General features: G+C 31.7%; 1 long non-coding RNA gene across 1 annotated transcript; it reads right to left on the bottom strand.

Moving 5' to 3' along the window:
• Positions 1 to 9,836: 9,836 nt before the first annotated feature.
• LOC110095611 lies at positions 9,837 to 11,089 on the bottom strand. The gene is made up of 3 exons (XR_002302979.2): positions 10,931 to 11,089; positions 10,778 to 10,847; positions 9,837 to 10,240 (listed from the first exon to the last, which is right to left on the bottom strand). It is a non-coding gene; the product is annotated as an uncharacterized LOC110095611 (long non-coding RNA).
• Between the last annotated feature and the right edge of the window lie 3,444 nt (positions 11,090 to 14,533).

Genomic DNA, 14,533 nt, shown 5'->3' with positions numbered 1-14,533 from the left:
CCATGAAAAGTCCAATACCAATACCGTGGCATGAACTCTCTACGATACAAATCAACAATTACATCATCCGGTCTTAGGTGCACTATATTTTTATTTTTAGAACATGCACATCTAAACATTCCATCTGATATGAAGCTGAGTAGTTGTTTCGCTGTCTGAATGAAAAAATTCACCCCATTAATGAATTCATCTGTTAATGTCTTTCATCTTTGCGCCAATCAATTATACATTCAACTTCTTTAATTTCTAATATCCATAACCTACATATAATATGGAGTAGATAATTAATGGATTATAATATTTTTGTGACAATGGTCATATAAAGATTATTGGTAGACATAAGTCGAGTAATGCATGTTAGATAATGTAAATAAGGAGATGACAATAATTGGCAACTTGACAACTTGACTACAATCCTTCTGACTTCCATCTCCTGTTAACTCTCCTTATAACCACAAATGCTTAATTATATTTTTTCCTATAATTATTGTTATTTTATCATAACTTCTAATTCAGGCTCATCAAGTGAAAGATTAGGAATTTCTAATATTCTCATATCATCAAGAGACTCAATCTAAAAAATGAGAGAATCTCACTTGCAGCCACGGAAGTAAATATGATGGGTCTTCTTTTTGATTTTTTCTTTGTTTTTCAACGGACACGCATATCAGATATGAGTGTCCTTTTGTAATTAAGTAGTATTTTATTTGGATATGACTTACCGTATCTGATACGTATCGATGCCGTATCGGAGGTGTATCCATGTATTAGTGTATCAAATACAGCACGCCTTCATAAATAGGTGTATCGGTGCAACATATCTCCAACCTTCACTATAGGAAAACAACTTATTTATGGCAGAATTTTCGGCGGAAGTAAATTCGTCACAAATTCCGACAGATTTCCGACGAAAATTTTTTTATGAATTTTTGACATATATTTTGACTGGCTTTCCGACTGATTTTTTTCGAAGGAATTTCCGACAAATTTTTTGACGGATTTCTTATGAAAATTAAAAAAATTAAGTAATATTTTAATAACTTATTATCAAATTAAATTATTTAAATTAAATATTTTATAATTTAAAAACTAACTTAAATTATTTAATTTAAAAACTTAAATTATAATAAAATAAAATAATTAATACTTTAATTATTTAATAACAAAAAATGAAATGATTTAAATGAAAACCTAAATTATAATAAAATTTTATAATTATTTATTTTGTTAAATTAAGTTAATTAATTTCATAATTTATTTCTATTTTAATACTTAATTATTTCAATATTTCTCTATCAAGGCTATACATTACACTAGATGTTTTGCACACATGGTCATTATATGTATTAAATGAAGAATAGGAGATACTGAAAACATCAAAATATTCATTAAAGCACAAAAGTCTATATTTATACATGCTATGCTTTCTACTACATTAACCTAAAGCTAGAAAACTAGCTAAACATGAAAGAAATAATAAATTCTTTCAAAGAACCCCTTTTTTATTTTTAGATTAAACACAAACACGAGCAAAAGAACTTAATAAAAATAAAGCAATATTGCTTCTTTGATTTTCATAAAAAAATTAATAATAAAATATTTTTCTTTATTTTTTTAATTTTTTTTTTCTTTTTTCACCAATAATCAACACAGCCAAACATTGATGATCAAGACATAGATTTTGCAGGAATAAGAAATGTGTAAGAAATTAAAATGTATAAAAAAGTGTGTAAATGAAGAACGAGCACACCAAATTTTATAGTAGTTCCTTCAAAAAATGACCTATATCCACTCCTCAGAGTCCTCTTTGGGTATTCCACTAAACTTTCAATATATCTCTTTTAGCCCCCACAGTAAGACGGAGAAGCCATTACACAAATTGGGAACTTTGAACAATTTGAATTATGGCTGATTTTAGTTCAATGTCAACAGCCTGGATAATAGATCTATTAATACTCTGATGAATTCATTCTACTACAGGATTAGCATGCTCTATAAGAGGTCTAGAATGATCTCTATCTAGTATTATGTCAGATCAATTTAAAATCTTTTTATTTATTTTTTATTTTTTGTAATGTTCCATTCTATTTGAGGGTCAAATAACAATGGTTACTTATTAGATCTACCAATCATACAATAACAATGAAAAAATAAAAAAATCATAAGATAAATAATCAATAAATTTATTTTTTAGCTTTTTAAAAATTTTATCAAATAGTATAAAGATAAATGGAACAAGTAGGTCTAAATATGCACTTATTTCAATAATATAGTTAAACTTATAATACACATATTACCTCCACATAAATGGTGCTAAAAACTTGATGGGCAGCTAGCAGTATGAGCTAGTATGCTACTTACTGAGTTTAAAATATGCTTAAACTTTTTTTATATATAAAATTAATATAAGCCCACTAAAATATATAAGTATACGTGTTGAATGAAGTAATAAAGTGATAAAATAGAGTGTCAAACCCAGAGAAAGTGTTTAACTTAATTGTAACTTACTATTACTACTTCGAATTCATGGTTTATCCTACTAAAAAAAATGATGTTATAAAGTTTTTGTCGCTAAAAAAAGGTTTATGACCTTCCTACATTTTTTTTATCTCCATAAAACCTAGAATTTTCTACATCCTATGTTTTGGCATGCCAATATTCTATTTTAATACTTAATTATTTCAATATTTCTCTATCAAGGCTATACATTACACTAGATGTTTTGCACACATGGTCATTATATGTATTAAATGAAGAATAGGAGATTTTTAAAATATCAAAAAATTCATTAAAGCACAAGAGTCTATATTTATACATGCTATGCTTTCTACTACAATAACCTAAAGCTAGAAAACTAGCTAGCATGAAAGAAATTACAAGTAAGCTTATCTTCATTTTATTTATTAGAATATAATAGAAGTAATAAGAAAATTGTCACCTAGAAGGATCAAATGATCTTCGCCACACTCCTTCAACTAACTATAGAGTTGTTTATACAAACAGACTGAGTTCTCCACAAGAAAATGCATCTTACACTTCTCTAGCATCCCTTACACTTCACTCTAAGGGGACATTAAAGAAATACACTTAAAATTATAGAAATTCACTAAGGTGATAGAACTCTGAAATAATAGAACTAAAGAACTATTTATATTAAGTATAGTGATGACTTCAAAAGTCAAGGTGCTCGATAAGGTGGCACTGCGGTGGTGAAAAATAAACTAGCACCTTGGTACTATAATGTTGGTTCTACTGCAATGTTGGCTGACGTGGCATGGTTACAAATTGAAATGGTGCATCTTTTCACTGAGTTGATGTGGCTCTTCTCATTGGCAACTAATTCACAACGATACTTTAAAATTTAAGCATTGAAGTGCCATAATTGGGAATCCGGCATTGATGCATTTAAAGGCAAGGCGCTGAGGTGTTGAAATGCATGTCACTACGATGTTAATTTTCCTGAGGCTTCAATGCTATGGTGTTGAATTTTGGGCGCGACGGCATTGTGAGGTATTGTAGCTTTAACCTTTGCATCATCTCGGCACTGAATAACAGGGAACTCAATGCTACAACGTCTAAAATAGGTGAATCAACATGGATAGTATAAGCACTGTGGCATGATATATGAGTTGGCGTCGTGGTGCTACTCAACACTTATAATTTTTACCATTTTTAAACATTTTATGCACAAACATAACTAATAATAAAATTTCATTGAATTTAAATATATTAGTTATTACACAATTTATGCTTAACAAGTACTGCTCCCTTAAGATTGTTTAGGCGAGTTCCCCCCATGGGCCCCCTTAATGGTTGGGTTCCTTTATCATGACATGTTTGCCACTTGTTAAGTACCTAGGAAGGTATATGTAAGTATGCATCAATAGAATCATCAATTAGAGCCATGAGAGATTTCTTAAAGGCAAAAAGAAAAATTAAAAATAATAATAATAATTTTTGATAAGTCATTGGCTTAAATAAGATAGATTACATAAATGCAAAAGAAATAAATGAAATCCATAAAATTATAAAGTTATTATTTAATTATTTGTAAGGTGGAAAAAATGGATGAAACGATGGAAAAAGAGAAGTGATTTACCATGGAAGAATAAAATAAAAAAAGCAACTGGGTGTAGGATTCACAAAATAAGGACTTCGGTTAAATTTTTTTTTTTTTTCATTTAGATAAACATTGAAGTTGCTGGAAATGATGTATAATGGTGTTAAAATCATCATGATATAAATTGGGTATGATTCCCTTTTTTCCCCCACGCTTACTCCCATAGGAAAAAACATTATTTTTGTTGAAAATTTTGATTTTATATACTCATAATAGGAATATTAAAAAAATATCATCATTATTTATTTTCTTTAAGAAATACATTAAATGGTTCATTTCAGACCAAAATATCATTTTTACGCTTATGCTCCTATTTTATAAAATGAATGATATTTTTTTCTTCCATAATTTAGTGTCCTCCATTGTTTTCACCTTTATTAATTTGATATATATATATTTTTTTCGTAGTAGGATAAGACGACCGTGACAGTGAAGCTTAATAATAAAAAAAATAGTTTAACAATGACTTCAACAAACATTTGTTAGATTTTATTTATTTATTTATTTTTTATCCTGTAAAACACGATCCAATAAAATTTGGTCATTTTATTAGAGCTTAACAAAAAGTACTAGCTTGAATATCAAAGATACTATTTTGAACCTTATTAAAATAAAGTGCTTGAACCATGTTCAAACTATACACTAACTTATGCCTTCTATGGTATTTAATAGTTTACTAGCAAGTCACAACAAGTGAACTCATATCTCACAAACCTTGGTAATGAAAACTCGCATAAGGTTCACTAGCCCCAACTTGACAAAATGATTAGAAATTAGTCACATCTAAAAGAAGTGTTAAGAGTTCACAGAGGATGCACATAATGAAACTTGTCCTCCTAATGAGATGCACAACCTCAAAGCTACACACCATTACCTAGGGCAGTGAATCATCAAGAAAATCAATCACCTTATATATAGGGAAGGATTCTCCTAATAAGATTCAAGCTCACCTCACCACACTTTAGTAGGCAAAGAGTCCATTACCACTATGATTTAAATAGACTCTCCTCCCACATCGATGTAGTCCATGAACTCCATCCAAAAGCTCACTAACTCCTTCAAAAGACTCATCAACAACAGTCCTCTCAATTAAACCCTCATGAACCAACTCAACTCTACTTGCCCATGGATACTCAGCATAAAGTGACTTGCATTAACTCTAAAGAATTGAACTAAAAAGACAGAACCATTCATAGGGCCTATTAGAGTATGACATATGTTCTAGGTGATCCATATTTGAGGTCATTTATGGTTTAACTTTGATATTATTTTTATTGTAGGCTCTCTGTAGTCCTTAGATCTGTATAAATAAAGGATGAAGATATACATTTTGGAACTTTTTGGCATTTTCTAAATAGAATATTGAGCTTGTGATATATTTTTCCTCAAAACCTCTTCTTCTCCTTCCATACTCACCATAGGTTTATGGGTACTAGCCTTCTTAGCTTACCTGGTAATAAAGTCAAGTGCCATCCACAAATATATTTGGATCCAACATGAACCATGATTGAACATGGTTGAATTAAAATTCAAACATGTTTAAACACATGTTCAAAATTTGTTTAAACCATATTTGATGATTATTTGAATAAGGTTCAAACAAAGTTTAAAAATTATTTAAACCGTGTTTTAATAAATATTGAATCATAATTTGAACCATGTTCAAATCAAATTCTATTATGGTTCAAACTAGTCTTTGAGCATGGTTTGAATCATGTTCAAACATGATTCAAATATTGTTTAAACACATGACCCCTTGATGGTGAAATTATAATATTATCATTTATCTGTTAAAGGAGATTCAAGTATAATGAAATATTATTTTACCATATGGAGAAGAACGAAATGATGACAATCAAGTCAATTTGATATTTATAAGAATTAGAGCAATGGATTGATGGTGAAAAAAAATATTTTACTTGTAGATATTATATATATGTATATTCTTATATTATTAAGAATCAATTTAATATAAAAATAGAGATTTTACAGCATATTCTATAATTTTAATTCTACCAACTGAGCTATTACAAATTATTATCTTACCTTTTTCCTTCAATGAGATATCCATTTCCATTCAACAATGGTCTCCAATATGAATTTCTATTACTCCCAAAAATATTTCAACCATAGATTTTTATGTAAATGTGGATGATGCAAGATTAGAGTCTACAATATTCTATTCATGTGAGTGACGACGTGGGCACATCGCAAACAAAATGAGTAATGTTGGGAATTTATAAGGTGCATATTATGGTGATTACATGGAGGTTTCAATGCTAAAACATCCAATGGATATTACAACCCTACTTTGTGATCTACTTGAAACTCATTACTTGGGAAAACTTATTTATTCTTCATGTGCATTGAGACAAAAAGAAATAATTTAATATTATCAAAAACTTATGGATAACTCCTATCCAACCAGGGTCAATACTTGAAAATACCTTCAATTGAATTCCTGCTGATATAATGGACTCATAATTGAATACTCATATAATTTTCACTAATATAAAGTCTAATTGAATTGTATAATGGCCTCATGTCATTTAGACGTTGGGTTTTTTTTTTTTTTAAGCAAAATAGAGTTAAAGAGCATGTTACATATATATGTGATGGAAAGAAACTTATCATTCATATAATATATTTATAACACTTGAAAATATTCCTAGAGCTTGTGACCTATGTGGCAAATTCAAGTATGTTTAAAATCAAAAGACATTACTCAAAACACACATGCACTTTAGATTTAATATCAAAAGATCACTAACAAGCTCAACCATGTCTCGTTGGACAGATAACCAAGAAGCTCATCAAATTTGATCATAATTTAAAGCCAAAGATGATCATATCATATATAAATAGAGATTATGGAATTAATTTATCTAATAAAAATGTTTGACAATACTGTGAGCAAGCTATCACTTATGTAAGAGCTTCTCCCAAAATATCATTTCATAAATTACCAACTTATCAGATTACGCTACATATAAAAAATCAATAGACAAAAATCATAATGATCAACTTAAGAATAAAAGATGTTTCAACCATGTTTACTTATGTTTTACTATTTTTATTCATGGCTTTAAAAGTGCATTTTGATTTATGTTAAATGTGAATAAAATAATTTTAATTACATGTTGTCGAGGCACTGAGCTCATGCCAAAACTCATATTTATCTAGTGCCATTTGCGACAGTTACCTCAAAAAATAATGAGTCGTGTATATATTTCACGACAAAACTAAGGGAACCAATCAATATTGTGAAAACCTAAGTGTTTGTTTCTAATAAATATAATAGTATCTTCAATATTTTATGAACTATTTTTTTATAAAGTCGCATTATAAAGCTTGCTTTCATAATATTGCAATGAAAATCATGTCAAAGTTAAAAACTAATCATTTTCATGAGAAATATCACTTGACTTTTAAGTCTTATATAAGCATTTAATTATTTAGGCACTTTAATAAAACATTTGTATAGACCCAAGCATAACTACCTATCCACGGAATGATGTTGGCTTTTAGTGGGATCATGCAATATTCCTATGAAATCGATGCAACCTGATAATAACCGATATTTCAGAGAGCTTTAATAATGTTACCATGAGTGCGCACTCGTACCCAATGACTGCTTTGTTGGAGTTTTTCAAGCACATCATGACAACAATTGTTCTTAGATTAGTGCACAGTTGCAATGAATATCATGACTTTTAACAAAGAAAGTCAAGCATTAGGTAAGCACCTAAATAAAGCAAAAGTTTGATTCTTTAGCACATTTGTTAATTTAAAATATATATTCTTAATAGTGATCTTAATGGCTGTCTTAATTTGCGGTAGAGGCCAATGCAAAAAAGTGTGATGTTTTGATCCTCTTATAGTCCTGTGTGGATATGCATTAGCTACAACTCGATAATGAGTGTCCATTCGTATAAAGTATATTTAAAATTTTACATGTAGAACTTGTAATTAACTGCATATGCTAAGAATACATATCTACTAAAAAATTAGGACACTTGGGAGGTTCTAGATTAAATAAATAAAGATATTGTGATCCCCTCATTAATGAAGTTGAAAAGTGACTGTCCAAAGATAAATAGAAGGCCCTCAAGGGAGGAGAAAGAGGCGAGGCAATGTATATGCACACAACATAGAATGAGGCATAATTGAATTACTTGTATGACCAAATGCCCACAACCTTCATACTAATTTTTTATTTACTCTTCTTCTTATTATAAACAAGCTATAACTACTTTGAGGTAATGCATTTCATAAACTATTGTCTCAGATTGATTTAGCAATATGCGTATCATTTTGTTGTGTCATAATTCCTGGATTGAATTATTGTGCTACAATAATTACTTTACATTATCCATTTTATAATATATTGACAAAATTGTTGTAATAAATCTATATCTTGTTATAAGTATTAAATTTAAACTCTTATATCTGCCTTATGATATATTTATTATTGCTACTGTAACTGTTCTTTATTGTATCAATCTTGTAAAATTATAAGAATACATTGTATTATATATATATATATATATATACATCTACTACATGAAAATTGCATTAGACTCACGTTCAAACCGTTCAGCCATATATAAATTCAATTCAAACATTACTTGCACATCTCAAAATCATTTTCGAACCCTCATTCAAACAAATTTTAAGATTTACTTAAACACTGTTTAACTTTACCCAAATATTATTTGAACCTATGTCATTCACAACAAATTTAGATTAATTATCATCTCCGATCAAAAAGAGAATATTTACGATCAAAATAAACTTTCGGATGAAAAGATAGTTCTGAAAATTAAATGCCTTTGAGCCGACAACAACATTCAGGAGCAGAATAAGGCTTCGTTTGGGACGGCTTTTTTACTGCTTTCTAAAACGGAGTTTTAGTACAAAAATTTTTATTTTTGTACTAAAACTCTGTTTTAGAAAGCAATAAAAAAGCCGTCCCAAACGAAGCCTAAGTGGTTTGAACTTGGATTCGTCCGAAGCAGCTTATTTGAACACATTAGTATGAATCGATGCTGTGCAACTTTTGTTCATTAAGTTCTATTTTTGCTTATACCAATACTACCTACGAAAAAACGCTCAACACACTTAAATAATGCATTCCATAAAGTGATCTCGTATATAAAAAAATATCAAATGACTACGAACAGCTGTAAATGACGTAAAGTGCGAAAAAAAAATAAAGCAGTAAATAAAGAACGAAGTCATAATAATCTCCCTTCCAGTCTCACCTAGCATTTGTGCAAAGATCATGAAAACTCGCCTAATCATATTATGCTATTTTCTCCGGGGTTAGAACTAGACAAATATCCAGAGAAAGGGTGGGTGGTGGATTTCATAACTAACTTTGCTGTGCATATTAAATCACATCATTTATCAAACAAACCAAAAGAACATTATTATTTCCAAGCGTAGCGTAACAGTGCTTTATAACAACCAGCTATATAATAGCAAATTACTATTACATTCAAAATATTCAGTACAGGGAAAAGAAAAGGAAAATCAATAGTGAGTTCCAATAATACTAATCATCCATAATACAACATCCTGCCAAAATGGAAATTAATTTAAAAAAAAAAAAAGAAAAAGAGTCAAATCTATACAGTTCTTCGTTACGAGGATAACCAGCCTCCAGCAAGACTAGGAAAGTAGCAAACTCAACCCAAAGCATAAAGAGCACAAAAGAATCACTAAACCTAGAGGTTATTATAAGATTAACCCAAATGAATAATACAAAATGACCAAATAAGGGCAACAAGTTAAATAAAACACGGGGAATTTACATTTGAAACAAATAAATACATAAATAGATCTTCTCCAGCAAATTCTTAAACCAAAGTTTACACGTACCGCCCCACAAACAAGGTACCCCAAACTCTTTGTCGGAATGGACAGAAGAGGGCAGTAATAATCTGAGCATCAAATCTAATGATAACAGTAATCCCCATCTATCCGAAAGGATTTCCTCCAACAGAAGGCACAGATGAATTAAGCGAACCCAGATGCGAGTTTGTTTGAGCTGCAAGTTGGTTGCTGGTTCTAACACCGTAAGTAGTGGTCTCACTTGCTACTCCACCACCTTGATTCCTGTAACAAGGAACACAAAAACATTAGAATTAAGTATTCTAGGTCACCTGATCGACTACAACTCAGAAATAGTTTTACCTTTACTAACATTATTTCCAAATTCAGATTCAAGTAGAGTATTAAAGGAAATATATATAAAAAGGAAAATTTCACCATGCAAAAGTGAGTTTTAGCTGAACCACCAAAAACTGTAAATGCCTGAGCATTTCCTTCGATGGTTTGAAGCAGATAATGATCACAACTAGGATTTGATTGCAACTATTAGCAAGTAATGCCTGGTATATGTGGGATTTCAGCAGTGAATTAAATAAGAAACAGCTTGAAAAATAAATTCTAAACTAGATAAAGATATTAATGCCGCGAGGAATAATTAGAAATAGTGGTTACTATGGCAACGACATCAGGACCAGCCATTTGATACAAGACAGATGATACAAGAGTTGGACGGAAGAATAAATAAATAAATAAATAAAAATTCAGAAAAGAATGCTTTGGATGAAGGAATAAATAAATAAATAGTCGAAAAAAAATGCTTACATTGACGGGAAAAAACTGCTAGGAAGCTGGTGAGGCATATCATGTGGAAATTGCTGCATCATGTATGGACCTGAATATTGTTAATAATTAGTGCAGCCAATGTAGACGATGGATGATTCAGAATCAAAGAAAAAAAAAACGAAATATACTTACCTGGCAAAGCAGATGATTGATAAGAGAACTGTTGAGGTATCCATTGTGAAGGAACGCCTGTCAGCTTAGAACTATTGGTATAGGATAATGGATTACTCGTGTTTTGAACAGCTCCTTGCAAAGAGGTTGATGGATGTAGCTACAAAAAAAAAAGTACATAAATGGTAGTATATAACTCTATCACTATACAACCAGAAGTGTTCGACATTAAGTATCAGCGAAAGAAGTAAAATGTTATAAAATGATAAAATTGCAAGGGCTGTAAGTTTATGTAGGGAAAAACAAGAAAGAAAAAGCGAGAACAAAAAAACACAATAATCGTAAAAACACAAATCTAGGTGGTTCATCTAAAATAAGATTAAATCATATTAAAGAAGAGAGAATCCGATTAACTGTACAGAAATCAAGCATGTGTATAAATAAAAGAGGTAAAGAAAACACTCAACCGAAATACACCAAAATCTCACATGAAGGGAAAACCCCTATATTTCTCAAGCCAAACAAAAGAGAGAATAAAAAAAGAGACAATATATAAATAATATTTAACTAGCATAAAAAATTACACAATTAAATATTCCTTAAAAGGTTACCTTCCAACATGTCCAGAGAATCATCATTCTATCACAAATTTTCTTACACAACCATGCTTTCACCACCTCAAGATGGTACTCCACAGTCACACAAGTCGTTATTCACTTATTCTATTCACTTTTCTCTCTAAACACTTGTTTACTTTCTCGGCCAATATTTTCTTTGTACCAACTATTTCTACCTTATTTCATTAAATTAAAAGCAGCACACAAGCCCAATCCATACACAATGAAATCGCTAGTAGCATGCTGCCTACCGTAACCCTAATAAAGCCCATGAAAAAAAACAAAAATCCCTAAAATCTTATTTGAGGTAGATGTTAAATATAAATTAGGCTTAACTTTAGACTCCCAAGTTTTTCAAAATGATTTGAAAGATTTAACCTACAACAACAACAACAACATCAAGCCATTATCCCACTACGAGGGATCGACTACATGAATCATTTTTCTCCCTAGTGTCCTATTAAGAGTCAAATTCTCATTTAAATCTGATAAAGAAATTTCATTTTTAATACTTTCTAACCAAATATTTTTGGGTCAACCTCTAACTTTCCTAACATAGGTCATATCTTAATACATCTACTCTCCTAACGGGGTCATCTATCAAAAGGTCAACGTTTTATGTGACCAAACCATCTAAGGCGATTCTCTCTAATGTTATCTACCACTGAGGCTACTCCAACCTTTTCATATATATACTTGTTTAACATTCCATCTCTAAGAGAAAAGCCACTTATCCACCTAAGCATCCTCATCTCTGCAACACTTAATTTTTTTGCTTCTCTTTTAATTGCCAACATTTTGTATCATAAAGTATTGCAAGTCTCACCACCATCTTATAGATTTATACTAAAAAGCATTTATTTTAAATCTTAAACTTATGTTTATTAAATTAAAAAAGAGGCATCTTAAGAAATATCCACCTTGACTTAATAACATAATAAATTTTAGAACTCGTCCGACTCCTCTTAAAACAAAGTTTGTAAAGCCCTGAAGGGATGAGCAATATGCAACCTCAAAATGCTCAAATGACATTTGAAGATAACAATCAATAAAGACCTATGAAGTACATAAGTTGCCACTGAAGTGAGTCTTCTAATATTGTAAGTTAACCTACCATTGAATTTTTATACCTCCAAAGTACATATCTCCTCACTTTAAATGACTCAACGGTATGACTTGTTACTAGGACAAGCATTGTGATAGGAAACACTTGGATTTCCAAGTGTTTCTCACCAAAAGCCGGTTCAAGTGCCGGCTTAACACATTGCAACAAAAGAACAATCCTTCAAATCATCTCCAATAGTCTCTCACTAACCCTATGCCCTCAGTTTCGTAACTGACATGCAACCAAGAAGCAAACCCATTTTTGTTTCTCCAAACCATGGGGTTCTAACACATGATGAGGAATTTGAAGTAGCTGCACTTGAGGTTTCAACCTATAATACATTCAGCCCACAAAACCCTCGTTTATTTCACGATGAGCAATGCACCTATGTAACCTTTAAGAGAACTTGCACACTAATTCCCTAAGAACACTCAAATATATCATATTCTTTCTAATATTTGATCCTTTCCTAAATTTAGGCAATGTCCTAGTCACACACCATGCATCCTCAACTTCACAATACAAAAACCAATAGTCTAGCATGCATCACTATTTCCCATATAATATAATTAATAACAAAAATACATAAAAAAAAGATAGAGGGATTACCCTCTGTGAATTCGGCCATAGGTAATGGGTCGGGCTAGGTCTTACTTGCGGCGAAGAGGAAAGGGTTAAGGAGGCAGCGATGGATAGATGAAGTATTGGCCACATAAGAGGATAGAGGAAGACAGGTTTGTCGCAGGAGCTAGGACACAGTCCTTAGAGGAATCGGGAGGGAGGAATTCGCCTTGGGGTTCGACGGTTTTGTCGGTAGAAGGAGAAGGTAAAGGCGCTGGGTCTAGTCCGACCTGAAGGGATCGACGGGGTCTGGTCGTATCTGGAGATCGGAAGCCTACGGTTTGGTTGGAGACCAAAAGCAAGGTATGAATGGAGAAAGCCCTCCCACTCTTTCTATTTCTCTTTCTCTGGACCGAGATAATCAAAAGGTTGAGGGCTTGGAAGGTCGTGGTATACAGGGAGGAAGGGTCGGTTCAGTGATAGGAGGAAGCAGGCTAGGGAGTTTAGCTTGTGGAAGTTTTGATTTGCAAAACCGAACTAGGGCAGAGAGATGCAGATGGAGAAGTGGCTTCTTGCGTCGAAGGAGGCGAGTGTGTGTGTGAGTGTAAGAGAGAGAGAGAGAGAGGAAAAAGAGGAAAACTATTGAGGCTTGCAATTTCCTTGATGAACAGTGGTCGTGCATCCAACACATCATTCACAGACAAATATTGAAATACTACAACAAATGCAAACTTCTACGAGCTGTCATAGAAGACCCATCAAATATCCAAAATACCCCGCATATGCACCGTAATTTATATACACATAGGTACACAAGGGGTAAGTACAATTATAAAACCCGCATGGGCCCCGGCCAGCGTGTCTTGGATACACACGTGACACCCAAGGATGCTACGCGAGTCAAATGGTGAGTCCAAGTTCGAGCCCGATCCTTCAATGCAGGTAGCTGGGAGTTGACACGGCTCGAATCATTAAATAAATATGCTGTCATGAGATCGGACGGGATATTTATTTTATAAATTCATATTAGACCTTCAATAAAAAAAATTTATCAACAAAGGCAAGCCTATAAAACCCGATCCTCTGTCGATAGCCTAACAGATTCGACAAGGTTTAATTAATAAATGACCCCATACACCCCGATGATGACCGTGTTGAATATAGATCTCAACCGAATGGGTTAATTTTAAATATTTCAAAATGTCCTCAAAATCCAAAAATTCTAAATCTAAATATTTAAAAATGAAATCAATCTTCCATCAAACTAATTAAAACAAAAATCCATCCATCATCTGCAACAATTTGCAGGGGTGAACAAATTGAAAATATTTCAGCTCATAA

Source organism: Dendrobium catenatum, unplaced genomic scaffold (genome assembly GCF_001605985.2).
Source record: "Dendrobium catenatum unplaced genomic scaffold, ASM160598v2 fragScaff_scaffold_1079, whole genome shotgun sequence".
NCBI classification, from domain to species: domain Eukaryota; kingdom Viridiplantae; phylum Streptophyta; class Magnoliopsida; order Asparagales; family Orchidaceae; genus Dendrobium; species Dendrobium catenatum.
Note: the sequence above shows the minus strand (reverse complement) of the source record. Positions and strands in the feature narration are given on the sequence as shown.